Source organism: Phocoena phocoena, chromosome 6, assembly GCF_963924675.1.
Source record: "Phocoena phocoena chromosome 6, mPhoPho1.1, whole genome shotgun sequence".
NCBI lineage: Eukaryota > Metazoa > Chordata > Mammalia > Artiodactyla > Phocoenidae > Phocoena > Phocoena phocoena.
This window is the reverse complement of record NC_089224.1, coordinates 85,707,003-85,721,122: the sequence shown is the minus strand read 5'-3', so window position 1 is coordinate 85,721,122 and position 14,120 is coordinate 85,707,003. Positions and strand designations below refer to the sequence as shown.

The following is a 14,120-nucleotide window of genomic DNA, read 5'->3' as shown; positions in this document are numbered from 1 at the left end:
TGTTCTCCTTATAGTAGCAGTTTTTGCTATGTTTTAGGAACTCAGATATCAAGTAATATAAAAATGAATGGATAGCTTTTACTAAGACAGAAAAATTTAAGACATTAAGTATGTAATTGGAGAGTTGAGTGTGAAAGTTCAGAGAAACCATTTGATGAAGTAAGATGGGAATAAATAGGAGATACATATCAAGGGGAAAATATATGCATAAACACAGACATAAGAACAAATAAATAAGTTCCAGGATGCAAGTGCCTAGTGATTTACATTCCATCAGTGCTTTCCTTCTTCTTGAACAGGATTGACTCCCAATAAGAAGTATCCTGATTTCTCTCTTCCTCTTCCTCAAGATGAAATATTCAACTAGACAAGTTAAAGATAAAACACAAACAAAAAAATCAAACCGAAGGACAGAAAACAATGAATTTTCATCTTTTAGTGGATTAATATTTCCATCAGGAGTGTTCAAATGAAGTTTGTAATTACTACACTTTCACCAGCATTCCTTTTATGATCTGTCACTAATACCATGTTTATTTTCTCCATTGACTTAATGGACCAGAGAACATGCCAACTCTGTTGGTTGTCACCTGTTTCATCTTCTCTTCACACAGATACTTGATCTCTAGTATATTTAGCATATGTCCATCTTTAGATTTGTGGGTTTCTTCAGTATTGTATATATTCTTGAGTACTAACCAACCAAACTTCTCCATTAATTCAATTTCCTTATTATGCCCTAGATGAGATTTACCAAGATGTGAGAAAGATATTAGAGAGATATAAGATATGATCTTGAAGTCAGTAGAAGCCCTGGGGAACCAAGGGCAGAGGAACAGAGTAACCACCTGTGATCATTGTCATAAAATTATGTACAATATGGAACACTATCATTTATCATTGCAGAGGTTTCAGAAAATTGTATATTATTTTGTGATAATGTACTTTTTATTATGATCAAATATACATAACATAAAGATTACCATTTTATCCATTTTTTACCTTTTGACCTCCTTTATCCATTTCTCCCCCACCTCCCCCCTCCCCACCTAAGGCAACTACCAATCTGTTCTCTATAACTATGAGGTTTTGTTTTTTTTTTAAGAATCCACACCATATAAAGAGAAATCGTGTGGTATTTGTCTTTTTCTGACTTATTTCACTTAGCATACTTCCCTTGAGGTTTGTCCATGTTGTTGCAGATGGCAAGATTTCATTTTATTCTTTATGGATGAGTAATACTCCATTGTGTAAATATATATCATAGTTTCTTCATTCATCGGTCGATGGACACTTAGGTAATTGTTCCCATATCTTGACTATTGTATCTAGTACTGCAATGAACATGGGGATGCGTGTATTGTTTCAAGTTAGTGTTTTCATTTTCTTTGGATAAATACCCAGAAGTAGACATACTAGATCATACAATAATTCTATTTTTAATATTTTGAGGAAACTCCATACCATTTTCTATAGTGGCTACACCAGTTTACATTCCCACCAACAGTGCATAAGTGTTCCCTTTACTTCACATCCTCACCAACACTTATTTCTTGACTTTTTGACTGCAGCCATTCTGACAGGTGTGAAGTGATATCTTGTTGTGGTTTTGATTTACATTTCCCTGATGATTAATGATGTTGAGCATCTTTTTGTGTACCTGTTGGGCATCTGTACATCTTCTTTAGAAAAATATCTATTCAGGTAGTCTGCCCATTTTTAATTGGATGTTTTTCTTTTGCTATTGACTTGTATGAATTCTTTATATAGTTAGGATATTAACTATATTAACAGATATTAACAGATATATTATTTGCAATTATTTTCTCCCATTCAGGTTCCCTTTTCATTTTGTTAACCTATGTTAAGGACTTATCACCCGTTTTCTTCGGGGAGTTTTATGATTACAGGTCTTATGTTCAAGTCTTTAATCCATTTTGAGTTAATTTTTTGTGTATAATGTAAGAAAGTGGTCTGGTTTCATTCTTTTGCATATAGCTGTCCAGTATTCCCTACACCATTTATGGACAAGACTGTCCTTTTCCCATTGTACATCCTTGGTTCCTTGTCATAAACTAATTGAGCATATATGCATGGGTTTATTTCTGGGCTCTCTACTCTGTTCCATTGATCTATGGGTCTGTTTTTATACTTATACCACATTGTTTTAATTACTATAGCTTTGCTATATAGTTTGAAATCCAGAAGGGTGGTGCCTTCAGCTTTGTTCTTCTTCCTCAAGATTGCTTTGACTACTCAGGGTTTTGTGGTTCCATACAAATTTCCATTTTTGTTTGTCTCAGGGTATTTTTTTCCTCTTTTCATTTTTTCTTTGACCCATTAGTTGTTCAATAGCATGTTGTTTAACCTCCACATATTGGCTGATTTTGCAGGTTTTTTCATGTAATTTCTAGTTTCATACCATTGTGGTCAGAAAATATGCTTGATATGATTTCAGTACTCTTAAATTTATTGACTTGTTTTAATAAATATGACCTATCCTGGAGAATATTCCATGTGCACTTGAGAAGAATGTGTTCTTTTCCTTTTGGATGGAATGTCCTGTGTGTATCTGTTAGGTTAACCTGGTCTAATGTGTCACTTAAGGCCAATGATTTCTGATTGATTTTCCACCTGGAAGATCTATCCATTGATGCAATTGGGACTTTGAAGTCCCCTAATATTTCTGTATTACTGTCTATTTCTCCATTTAGGTCTGGTAATATTTGCTTTATATATTTAGGTGCTCCTATGTTGGGTACATATATACTTATAAATCTTATATCCTCTCATTGGGTTGACGCCTTTCTTGTTAGGCGGCAACCCCTTTCTTTGTCTCTTGTTACAGTCTTTATTTTAAAGGCAATTTTATCTGATATAAGTATAGCTGCTCCAGCTTTCTTTTAGTTTCTATTTGCATGGAATATCTTTTTCCATCCCTCCATTTTCAGTCTATGTGTGTTCTTAATGTCTGACATGAGTCTCTTATAGGCAGCACATAGTTTTTTTAGCCATTCAGCCACTCTGTATCTTTTGATTGGAGCATTTACTCTATGTACATGTAAAGTAATTGTTGATAGTATGTACATATTGTTATTATGTTCATTGTTTTCTGGCTGCTTTTGTATTTCCTCTCTCTTTCTTCTTTTCTGGCTCTCGTCCCTTGTGGTTTGATAACTTTCTGTATGGTATGGTTATATTCCTTTCTCTTAATCTTTTATATATTTACTGTAGTTTTTGCTTTGTGGTTACCAAGAGGCTTACATATAACAACTTATATCTATAACAGTCTATTTTAAGTTGATAACAACTTAAGTTTGATCATATTCCAAAGCTCAACGTTTTTATCCCCCCATGTTTTGTTTGTAATGTCACATTTTACATATTTTGTATTGTGTATCCCTTAACTAATTATTTTAATCATAGTAATTTCTACTATTTTGTCTTTTAACCTCCATACTGGCTTTATAAGTGATTAATCCATTACCTTTACTATATATTTACCTTTCCAGTGAGATTTATTCTTTCATATGTTTTCTAGTCATTAATCTTTTTTAAGTGTACAGTTCTGTGGAACTAAGTACATTCACATTGTTCTGCACCATCAGTACCATCCATCTCCAGAACTTTTTCATCTTCTCAAACTGAAACTGTGTACACATTAAACACTCCCCATTCCTCCCTCCTCCCAGCCCCTGGCAATCATTCTACTTTCTGTCTCTAAATTGGACTACTGTAGATATCTCATCTAGGTGGAATCATATAATGTTTGTCCGTTTGTGACTGACTTATTTCACTTAACATAATGTCTTCAAAGTCATTCATGTTGCAGCATATGTGAGAATTTCCTTCTGTGGTAATATACTTTAAAAATATTTCAGTTAAGAAAAATGTGTAAGGTTCATTTATGATCTGAATAAATCAAGGTATACTGCCCCTTCCTTATCCCCTGAATGTCTGAAGTTAAATTGTTAGAAGTTGAGCTAATACTTGGAAGTTAAAGAGAGAGGGGAAATTTTGTCCTTATTATCAGCTATCACTTAAAGCCCTGTATTTCTTTTTCTGAAGAAAGTTAGGCAGGATGGAAGAATCACATATTTTTAGAGCGAATGAATTCCTGATACCCACCATTTACAATATGACCCTGATGAGCACTCTTGACCCAAATACTATGGATGCAGAGATTATATTGTACCCATAATTGTATTCCCACTGCATGGCAATGTGCCTAGCACACAGTGATTGTTCAAAATTTGCTGAATAAATGGAAACCTTTGATAATATTCTATAACTTTGGGAGGGGGCTATAAGAAAAGACAGTAAGCCGAAGATATATTTTATAAACTGGTGTAGGGAAAAATTTGCTGTGCTTGAGATACTGCCTTTTTCAGAGAATGAGCATAAAACTATGCCTTTAGCAAACCATAGTTTGGTCCATTTATTTTTTTTTCCTTCTCTGAAGTTCTCTGATATTGACAGTTTACATGCAAGTAGACTCTAGTGGGAAAGTAGATAATGAGATACTTATACTGAGCAGGACGAGAAATTGGATATGGTTGTTTAATTGATTTTTGTCATAAGATCAGGCTGGATAGCAGTAGACGAATTTTAAGTTTGTTTTTGTTTTTAGTTTAACATTTTCCCATACTTGCCTCTGCCTGTGAGATGTTTCTTGAATTCTTTACCATCAGACTGGTCACAGCAAGATGTCCCATCAAAACAAAAGAATGCAATCTAGCCAATTATCTTAGCTTTCCTTTCTGCTAATAATTTAATAATTCTAAATAATTTAGAGTATAAACCATGTTAATGGAGTGTTATTTGTTTTATGTAAACAAAAGATGCATGTTAAATTTGGAAATACTATTACATTATGTGGATAAAAATAAACTCTAAATATGTAACTAGCTAGCAATAAAAATATAATTTCAAATGGGCTTTATATTCTTTTATTGGAATTTTCACAAAAAAAGACATCTCAAATATAATAAAAGTTTCTACCAAAGCCAACTAATTATTTTTTACTACAGATCTCTACCACAGTATTTACCAGAGTAAAACTACCTTATTCTACCATATTTTACAACTGCCTTTATTTAAGAGGCTGATATCTTTGTCAAAAGCGTAAACGATAACAACAAAGAAATAATCAGTAGTATCTTGTTTCAACTATAATAGTGTTAAATTATTCAGGATCTATTTATTCCTTAAAATTCAACTTTAATTAATCTGAATATTTCTCAGTCTTCTCAACAAATATAATTTTATTTCCTAATTTTTGTTAGTCAAAGACTATTACCAGATTATAAACTCATTGAAGGCACTTCTCCCTGATAGCACTGTACCTTACATTTATTAAGTGTTTAAAACTATTTGTTGAGTAAATAAATGAACTAATGACTGAAAAGTAGCATTAAGGGGCTTCCCTAGTGGCGCAGTGGTTGAGAGTCCGCCTGCCAATGCAGGGGACATGGGTTCGTGCCCCGGTCCAGGAAGATCCCACATGCAGCGGAGCGGCTGGGCCCGTGAGCCATGGCTGCTGAGCCTGTGCGTCCGGAACCTGTGCTCCGCAACGGGAGAGGCCACAACAGAGAGAGGCCCGCGTACTGCAAAAAAAAAAAAAAAAAGAAAGAAAGAAAGAAAAAAGTAGCATTAAAACTACATTTGAGGTAAGGAACTGAAAACACAGTTCCACAACTATCTTTTAATGAATATAGGTAGTTAAATTGAATTTCTTAGCTATCAGGGGTTTTTGTTTGTTTTTTGGGTTTGTTTTTTTTGTTTTGTTTTGAGCAATGATCAACACAATTTTGAAAATCTGAAAATTCTTGATATTGAAATTTAGCTTGATTTGTAAATTTCTTTTCAGAGAGATCTTTGTTTGTTTGTTTTTGCGGTACGTGGGCCTCTCACTGTTGTGGCCTCTCCTGTTGCAGAGCACAGGCTCCGGACGCGCAGGCTCAGCGGCCATGGCTCATGGGCCCAGCTGCTCCGCAGCATGTGGGATCTTCCCGGACCGGGGCACGAACCCGTGTCCCCTGCATCGGCAGGCGGACTCTCAACCACTGCGCCACCAGGGAAGCCCTAAATTTTATTTTGTTTATTTATTTATTCTTGGCACCTGGACAGGGACTTGAACCCTGGGCCCTCAGATTAAAAGTCTGATGCTCTCCCAGCTGAGCTACCCAGGCCAGAGAGATCTTTATATTATAGTAACTCCTCTTGCTAGAGAAAAGCTGCTGATTTGTAAGTTTCTCCGTAGGAGAATTCTGTGGCTATTCACTAAGTGTAGAGTTTTATCAGGTAGTTGTACGCATACACTAAATAGCCTCTACCTCTTCAATAGCACTAAACTTTGAGAGATTGCAGTGTAACACAGGCATTAAGTTGGGAGCTCCCATCTCTGTCTAGAGTTTAATTACAGTCTGTGGCACTTACTAGCTGTGTGACTTTGGGAAATCACATAGCTCTTCTAACCTTTGGTTTCTGCAACTATAGAGTGTATATAATAAATATAACTTACTCACATGGCCATTGTGAAAACTGAATAAAATAAAACTATTAAAGCTCTTAGCATTATCTGTTATTATCTTGATGTAGAACATTTACCGTAAACTCATGAGTATTGCATAATCACTGTCCTTTTATTCTTTTTACAGCGTTCCTTATTTAAAATTTATTGAAGTATAGTTGACTTACAATATTATATTAGTTTCAGGTGTGCAACATAGTAATTTGACATTTTTATAGATTACACACCATATGGATAATCCCTGTCTTTGATCTCTATCCCAAGGAACTTTTGAATATTGCTTTTAAATTTTCAAAGACTACTCAATAAATCAGTCTTTAATTCATTATTTTATATATCTGTTTGATGTTACCAATATTGTAGCCTTCAAATTATGGAGTTTGATTTCTGAAATAAAAGTTTCCAGGTCCAAACCCCGGCTGTTTCATTTGCTCTGTGTACAACTTGAGTCAGAGTTTGTAACCTGTATAACCCACAGCTTCCTCACTTGTAAAATGAAACTAATATTTTATAGAATATGGTGTTTGTCAGATGAGATGATGCATAGAAACCACTTATGCTTGGCATATAGTAAGCACTCAGTACATGATAGCTGAAAGAGAAAAATAATTATTTAGTAAAGCTCCATAGTCCTTCTCCCCTGTTTTAGTCTGACTTTTATGGATAACATTCTTAAAGATACTAATGGATAACTATTAATAAGTATTGAATATTCAGAATGGTATTGATTCTTATGAAGTTAAAAATCCATTGAAAATTTTAAATTAGAAGAATAGACATTTACTGGATATGCCTTGGGAAACTGATCAGATTTCAAAGTTTCAGAATATGAAATGTGAGTCCAAAATAATGTGATTATTAAAGATTTATTTCTTTGGAATAGAGCCACCATAACTTCTAAAAGTATGATTTAGAAATAAGGTCTTGTCAAATAACACAGAAGAACAATGAAACATAGTATCTATCAGGAAAAGAGAGAAATGGCTAACTCAGCAAAACTGACTTATCCAGTAACTGAGAATTGGGCTTGTTACTAGTAAAATTATTTTTCCAAAGATGAGTTGCTCCTGGCAGTTATTACACTTGGGAGTACCAAGCCCTGACTTGTGGTTTTTAGATTTTCAGCCTCCTGAATGACTGCTGCTAGCCACGCAGTTGTTAGATGCCTTATCTACTCCCGTCGCGGATATCCTCTGGTTAACTTATATCAGAATCATTTAAAAAGATCATCCTGAATTTCTGGCACTGTTTGAAGAGCATACAAAAGAAAAGTGAGTGTGTGTGTGTGTGTGTGTGTGTGTGTGTGTGTGCGCGCGTGCACTCACATACATGTGCAGTCGTATGATTGGTCTAGGGGAAGAAGAGGAAGTTCAATGTGCCTTATGTGCGTTAGAATCCCTAGAGGGAATGATGGAAAACTCTGTACAGCTCCCAGGGAAAATATATCTTCAGAGAAATTATCAGGGCTAGTATGTAATTAAATTTTCTGTAGAAATGGAAGACTGTCCCTAGAAATATTATAATGTAGCAATAGAACTGAATCCACTGAAGATAGGAGGAAAACAAGGTTAGTTTAAAAAACTACTGTGTTATTGCTAAACACAAAATAATTCTTAGAAAAAGGATGATTTTGATAGATACATTGTTTTTCCTTTTCCTTACAATAACTTTTTGTGTGTTGTTTACTAGTTATGCAGATAATTTTTGTTCATTTTATGAGATCAGAAATTTTTTTGGATGAAGTTTCATTTTTCACAATTCAACCACCCAGAAATAATCATTATTGATAATTTTGTGCTCATAGTCTAGTTTCATATATATAGTCCCAATTAGAATTTTAAAATTAGTAATAATGTCTCCTTCACAAATGAAAACAGGTATAAACCAAATGTATAGATGTGCCATATTATTATACTTAGCAATTCTTTTCTCCATATGAAATATTATTTCTGAATATAAATAAAATTGTTTTAAGATAATTTTTAAAGAACTTTAACATAGAAGTGTTTTTAATTTACAGAAAAATTGCAAAGTTAGTAAAGAAAGTTCCCATAAACTCAGCACTGTTTCCCTGTTATTAACGTCTTTTATTATGGTACCTTTGTTATAATTGTTAATATTATTAACTACAGTGTATACTAACTTCCTGTTTCTGTTCTAACATCCCATCCAAGGCACCACATTGTGTTTAGTCATCATGTCTCTTTAAGCTGTCATTGGATGAGACAGTTTCTCAAAATTTTGTTGTTTTTAGTCACCTTGACAGTTTTGAGGAGTCCTGGTCAGATTTTTTAGAACGTCCCTCAACTGGGGTTTATCTGATGTTTTTCTCATGATTAGATTGAGGTTATGTGTTTTGGAGAGGAAATCCAGAAGTAAAATGACATTTTCATCAAATGAAATCAAATGTATATGCTATCAATATGACTCATCACTATTGATATAGACCTTGAACACCTGGCTGAAATAGTATTTGTCAGGTTTCTTCACTGTAAAGTTGCTCTGACTACACCCCCTTCCCCAAATTCCACACTGTATTCTTTGGAAGAAAGTCACTATGCAAAGCTCACACTTAAAGAGTGCGGAGTTATACTTCACCTCCGTAAGACAGAGTATTTACATAAATTATTGGGAACTCTGCTGCAAAGGAGAATTGTCTCTTCTCCCTGATTGATTGATTTATTCAATTATTTATGTGTATCAGTATAGACTCACAAATATTTATTTTAAACTTTGGACAATTAGGCAATACTACTTTATTTTTTTGCTTAAATTTTTGCTTCTTTGACCATTGGAAACTCTTTTAGTTGGCTCCTGTGTCACTATGACATACTCCCATTATTGTATCACTGTGACAGTTTTTTTTTTTGTTTGTTTAAACATCTCTTTACTTCATGGCAGTACAAGATGCTCCATTCGCCAGACTTATTTTGTGTACTTCCTGTGCTGGTCATTTCTCCTAGGAGCCTTGGTTCCTTTCATTGGAGAATGATATTAGAAACCAAGATTTGAGTACTAGGTGTGCTCATCGCTACTGAGATGGTATTGCTACTGGGCCCTCTCAGCTGACTGAGCAAGGAAATATATGTGTGCATGCTATATATACCTATATCCATAAATATTTCTATATGTAACCATCAGTATCTATATTAAATAAAACATGAGCTCTTATCAGTGACTCCAACACTAATCCATTACCACATGGATCATTCTAGCCTCCTCCCCTTGCTAATCTCTGAACTCTCACTCCAACACTGGAACACCTGACTCTCACCATCCACCATCTATTTACGTAATAGTTCAATCCCAATATACATATATAGCAGTATTAGAATTGCTAACTCTCACCTCCATGGGAAACAACTTGGACAACTACAGGACAGAGTTCCTTTTACCTTTAGTCTTACAGACCACACTCATTTCCAGTTTCTTAAATCAACAACTTTTACCCCACCCCATTCAATGAGCTTGTTTCATACATTTGTAATATAACTGGAATGTTTTGTTATGCTTTGTATTGCATCTTAGCATCCTTCAAACTACTAAATATTTATATTTACATAAATATTTATAATAAATAATATAGTATACTGTTATATAAAATATATAAATATTTGTATATAACAATCAATATTTATATATAATATTTATAATGTATTTGAACACATTTAGGTTTCCTCTTTGTGTTGTAGGGTTCTGTAGGTTTTGACAAATACATAGTGCATATATCCACAATTAAAATATTAAACATAATAGTTTCACCACTCAAAAAATTCTCTGTGCTTCATCTGTTTAATCCTTCCTAACTTTTCACTGAAACCCTGACCATTAAACTTTTACTATTGCTATAGTTTTGTCTTTTCCAGAATGCCATATAATTGGAATCAATTGAAATGAATAAAGCCACAATAAAAATCTGCATGCAGGTATTTGTATTGATACAAGTTTTAAAATAAATTTGGTTAATATCTGTATTGGAATGTGATTGCTGGATAATATGTTAAGACTGTTTAGCTTTGTAAAAAACCACTGAAATACCTTCCAAAGCAGCTGTGTAGTTTCATCTTACTACTAGCAATCAATGAGAGTTCCTGTTGTCCTGTTTCTTTACCAGTAATTTGCTGTTTGTCTGTTTGTTTTACTGAGGTACAGTTGATTTACAATATGGTATTAATTTCAGGTATATAGCTTAGTGAGTCAGTATTTTTACAGATTATGCACCATTAAAAGTTATTACAAAAATAAAGCCTGTAATTCCCTGTGCTGTACAATATACCCTTGTTGTTTATGTATTTCATACATGGTAATTTGTATCTCTTAATCCTCTACCCCTATCTTGCACCTTCTACCTTTCCTCTCCCCACTGGTAACCACTAGTCTGTTTTCTGTATCTGTAAGTCTGTTTCTGTTTTCCTTTATACATTCATTTGTTTTATTTTTTTGACTCCACATATAAGTCATATCATACAGTAGTTTTCCTTCTCTGTCTGACTTATTTCGCTTTGAAAAATATTCTCTGGGTATACCCACATTGCTGCAAATGGAAGAATTTCATTCTATTCTTTATGTCTAAATTGATATATATATATATATATATATATATATATATATATATATATATATACACACATACATATATATGTATGTATGTGTGTGTGTATATATACACACACATTCCCACCAACAGGGTAAAAGCGTTCCTTTTTCTCCACATCCTCACCAACATTTGTTATTTGTAGACTTTTTGATGGCCGCTGTTGACAAATAACAAGGCCAAGGGTGTTGATAAGACTGAGATTCTGAGATTATCATATTTTCCTTAGAGCAAGATTTCAGGAAGACGTTATCAAGACATATATCTAGCACGCTAGTCCTTAGCATAGAACTTTCTGAGAAAAAGTATTCTGAACATCCTGTTTACCTTTCTTACCCCAAACCCCAACATGGTAGGGAAACTGAGATCCTAGTTAACGTTTATCCCTGGGTAGCAGTGGAATTGCCCCATGAGTCTTCTCCATTGAGTTACTCTTCAACTGCTAAGACCTAATTATAGGGATGTAACCTCAAAAGTTACTTCCTAAGCCTCAAAAAGAGTGTCTCCATAGCATAGAAAACATGGAAATAGACAAATAGTAGACTGAGTTAATAGTCATGGCCTAGTCAGATATACTAAAGAATGAAGGCCAATTATGAGGAATTACACCAGATTTAACCCAAGAAGCATATTATTAAAATCCAAATAAATGTTCTCTAGGAATGATATCCTTCTGTCACTATTTAAATTCCCTCTTTATAAGTCATAATTCTCAAAGAAAAAGGTAGCACACAAAAACAGGTCGTTTGAGAGGATATTGACAAAACAGTTGAATTACTACAAGATTGAACAGGATTGAGGACAAGAATAGTGTTGTTCCTTGAGACTGGTGACAGTGGGGAGTTATTACCTCCCCTAGGCCTGAAGTTCAAGGGGAGAAAGTAGTTATTAAAACTCAAAAAAAATAGATATACGAGAGGGCAACCTGAGAAGGGCTCTGGACTTTGGTAGAGGGGTGCTGCCAACATATACAGAGCTGGCAGTGAGGGACAATGAGGGGGCCAAGAGAGTAAACACTCCATCCTTACTTTCTTTCTCCCCCCCGGATGTTCTGTCAGGGTCTCCGCTTGCCTGCATCTAATTGAAAGCTACAAGACAAGGGGAGTTGGTTAAAGCAATGCAAGGGTGTTAGCTTCTCTAGGCACAGAGCAGAGTGAGAGAAGGGAGAGGAGGTAAAAAGTGATTCCTCTCACTTCAAAAGAGAAGCTTGAGTCCAGGCTGCCAGACGCAGTCTGCAATCCAACATGTTAAGTCTAGGAATTAATCAGGCTAGTTTTGCAGAGAGTAGAATGAGGAGCTGAGAGTTATCTAAGAGCACATACAGAACAAAGTCCAAAATACAAAACTGGACAGACAGTGCAGTAAAGGTAATCATCAGAAAGTGTTGGCAGGAAGGTAGATTCTAACGAGAAACTATAGGAGATTAGAGTCTTCCCACAGAAGAGGGAGGTCTGAGTGGGACAGCCCTATGTGATCTCCTACTAGATAGTTCACACAAAACTGTTTCTGAGTTATGAGGGAAACACAGTTGGCATAAGTAAATGTTAAAAAGTTAATTTACATTGCCTGTTTGGATGCAGTAAAATGAATTCACTTGTATACTGCTGGAAGCAGTGAAAATTGTTCATACCCTCTGGGAAACAATATGTAGCAAGAGCCCTAAAATGTTCCATACTCTTTGACTGAAAATAATAAGTTTTACTGGATATTTCATCATATTTATTTTTAATAAAAGTGTATTTAGTAAGTAACACTGCTGAAAACATCTTAATGTGAATTTAGGGGAGGAGATGCATAATATTCTCCCCCTGCAGCTGAGTTGGACTGGGATTACACTGGCCATGCTGGTCTAGCAGGACTGCAGAGGGAAAACATGTAGCACATATTCCAGATTGTGTCCACGAAAAAAAAAAATAATGCTAGGGTGAAAGCTGGATGATAACGTTCACAAAAGTTTATCAAACAAAGGAGCCTTAAGAATTATGTGGGGCGTTGAGATCCTGAGCCAAGGGTTTGGAATAGTCAGGAAAGACACAAATAAAGAGCAGTGTATCAAATGGGAAAAGGGGAAGTATATTTGGGAAAATAATGAAAGCAACAATTGTTCCCAATAGCTGACATATGACATGATGCTGCGAGGGTGGAGGAAGATGTGAAAAAGAAGGATTCACTTAACTGATAGCAGCCAGGGACCAGGGAGAGCGACCGCTGAGTCTATCAACAAGCACAGGAGGATTTCTAGCACCAAATCTACTTCATAAGGAGTCTTAACAGTGAATGTGGGCCTTCCTAGGGCCTGGGGGCTCTTGTGACAAAGAGTCAAGGTGGGCTCTAACAATTAAGCCCTGGATAGCCAAAATTCATAGGTGGTAGGGCATAAGGGAAAGAATCTGCTTTAAGTTGATTACTTTTGTAATAACCCACTTTAGAGAAATTATGTGACATCCTTTATTAAATCCAAAGCACCTAAACTCTGGCACCTTGAGGAGACGATGGGCAAGAGGAAACACCATAAAACAGAAGTGATTATTTTTACTCACAAAAGGCAGTGACAGATCAGGCCAGGAGTCATGCATTCTTAGACTGACAGGCAACAGAGTATGGTAAAGTACAAGGATCTGGGAGACAGAAAAGATCTGATGTTAAATCTCAACTGTATGATCTTGGACAAGTCACTTAATTTCTCTGAGCCTTTTCTTTGATGACAGTAAAATATAACTGTGTGAGTATTGTTGTGAGAACCTAATAGTGTTATGTATATTAATTTATAGACTTCTACATGTGTGCCAGCTAGCTACTTCATGCAAAGTTTGATACAAGCACCAGCTCTGAATCACTGTTAGGAGTTAGTCATTATCGATTCTACCTTACTGTTATTTACAAATTAAGATCTCCTTTTATGAGAAAATCCACGCATTGACTCAGAACTGGAGAATACTATGCAAATTCTGTGCCTGTTTACACTTGCCTAGAAATAAGGATGCTAACAATTTT

General features: G+C 35.0%; 1 non-coding gene across 1 annotated transcript; it reads right to left on the bottom strand.

Annotated features, from left to right (window-relative positions):
- Positions 1-6,118: 6,118 nt before the first annotated feature.
- TRNAK-UUU (transfer RNA lysine (anticodon UUU)) lies at positions 6,119-6,191 on the bottom strand. Its single transcript has one exon. It is a non-coding gene; the product is annotated as a tRNA-Lys (tRNA).
- Between the last annotated feature and the right edge of the window lie 7,929 nt (positions 6,192-14,120).